General features: G+C 37.0%; 1 pseudogene; it reads right to left on the bottom strand.

The window, feature by feature from the left end:
• Positions 1-383: 383 nt before the first annotated feature.
• LOC121039559 (uncharacterized) lies at positions 384-481 on the bottom strand (annotated as a pseudogene).
• Positions 482-2,349: the final 1,868 nt, after the last annotated feature.

Below are 2,349 nucleotides of genomic sequence, written 5' to 3'. Positions count from 1 at the left end.
TCGAGCCCCGCGTTGGGCTCTGGGCTGATGGCTCAGAGCCTGGAGCCTGTTTCCGATTCTGTGTCTCCCTCTCTCTGCCCCTCGCCCGTTCATGCTCTGTCTCTCTCTGTCCCAAAAATAAATAAACGTTGGAAAAAAAAAAATCAGACTAGGGAAAGAAGTAGGTCTGGGGACATATTCATGGTCTTTTTTTTTTTTAATGTTTATTTTTTTTTTGAGAGAGAGACAGAGCGTGAGTGGGGGAGGGGCAGAGAGAGAGGGAGACATAGAATCTGAAACAGGCTCCAGGCTCTGAGCTGTCAGCACAAAGCCCAATGTGGGGCACATGTGAGACTCATGGACCGTGAAATCATGACTTGAGCTGAAGTCGGATGCACAACTGACTGAGCCACCCAAGCGCCCCCACATTCATGGTCTTAATATAGTGAATATTTAGCCTGCCCTGATTATTACACAATCAGAACAGCAAAAATATTTGCAGGAATAAAGTAGGTTTACTCAATAGATTAGGTGATTAGAAAAATAAAGATCTTCATTTGTCTCCTTTATCAACAAGAAACAAAGAGAACCCTGGAAACATTTAAAATTTAAAAAAAAACTAAAAAATAATAAAATTTTGTATCTAATATGAAATAAGCTGAAAGGTGGCATAATTTTGAGCAAATACTTAAGTATAAGAGAGGAGAATTCTCTTTAGCTAGGCATGTAGTAAACTCTTACCTGAATGCCAAGATTTCGTGAAATGGAATTGAATTTCTTTTGAGAAATCACAGTATTGTTTATTTAGAGATATATTTTACCTTTTCATAATATTGTTTTCATTAGTTACCTATCTTTAGAATGGATAGTAGGCTAAATATTCAAGACAGTTAACTTTACTTACAGAACATGAATGTTGTAAATCATGGAAGCTTGAAAATGGCTACTTTGTGTCATAACTGATAAAAGTCAGACACAGGAGAAGCAGAAGGGAGAACCTAGGTGTTAGTTGACTTCCTCTTCTTACATAGCAAGGAATTAGTTAACACTGTTTGAAAATTATGGGCTAAAAGGAGAGCTGTATATGATTTTACAGTTAAGAAAATAACTCCAAGAAGGGCAAAAAATTGTAAAAGCAATAGGCCCCTGGGTGGCTCAGTCGGTTAAGTGTTCTACTTCAGCTTAGGTCATGATCTCATCGTTTGTGAGTTCTGACCCTGCATAGGGCTCTGTGCTGACAGCTCAGAGCCTGGAGCCTGCTTCGATTCTAGGTATCCCTAGGTTTCTGCCCCTCCCCCACTCACGCTCTGTCTCTCTCTTTCTCTCTCTCACTCAAAAACAAATAAACTTTAAAAAATTATACAAAAATGAGGCATGGAAAAGAGAGGAAAATAGAGGTCATAGGTAACGTAACTGTGCTAAATTTCAGCTACAATGGAAAGATGCCTAGTGATAGCACCCAACTGACAAAATAATAGTGACACAAAAAGATAAAAGGTGTAATAACGTTTAAGTTTGTGGTTGTAAACATAACATTAATTTTTAAAAACTTATATCAGAAGTAGGGTAGTGTGCCCTGCTAGAAAGTGGGGTGGAGGGAAGAACAGAAAGCATTTTAATCTTACTTATACCCCTTTCTACTATTTGAAGTTGTAAATCAGGAACACATATTATTACTATAACAGCAAAATTAAAAGAGAAAAAATTATAAAATGTATGTGTACATATACACACATCTGTCTATGCATGTACGTACACATGTTCATAGATACATATACGTGAATGTATGTGCATATGTATATACACATTCATACTTTCAGATTTTTCTCCTTTGAGAGTGTTTGTAAAACTCCTATAGGTACCTTTTGTCAGACATCTAATGCTGTCTTTAATTAAGATATGTATGCTTTCTGCTTATGCAATCCTGCATCATCAGTGCCCGTACTTCTCCCTAAGGGTGAAGCAAATTCTAGGGATAATAAATATATATGGTACAATAATTTATAATCTCTATTAGAGACACAAAGTTAATCTCATTACTCTAAGGATGGATCATACATTCAGTTTCAAGAACTTTATTATTTTCTCATTCATCATTAGGGCTTAAAATACACAATTTCTCATGGAAAAAGCTGAACTGTCACCCATCCAGAGGATTTCTTGTGCACTGGTTGCTGTTCTAAAGAGTATTTAAATCACTCTGTAGAACACATTTTGAGGGTAATTACTTTAAGATGCTAAAATCCCACAGCACAGATCACGATACAAACTTACAAAAACTGTGCGGCTTAGAGGAGGCCAAACTATTTGATCAGAATATTCCCTTGCCTCTTCCAAACTATTCCAGGAGGTAACTTGGATAAAGCGTGT

This window comes from Herpailurus yagouaroundi, unplaced genomic scaffold (assembly GCF_014898765.1).
Source record: "Herpailurus yagouaroundi ecotype Mexico unplaced genomic scaffold, PumYag 180, whole genome shotgun sequence".
Lineage (NCBI taxonomy): Eukaryota > Metazoa > Chordata > Mammalia > Carnivora > Felidae > Herpailurus > Herpailurus yagouaroundi.
The sequence above is the reverse complement of the archived record's forward strand: the minus strand, read 5'-3'. Positions and strand labels throughout refer to the sequence as shown.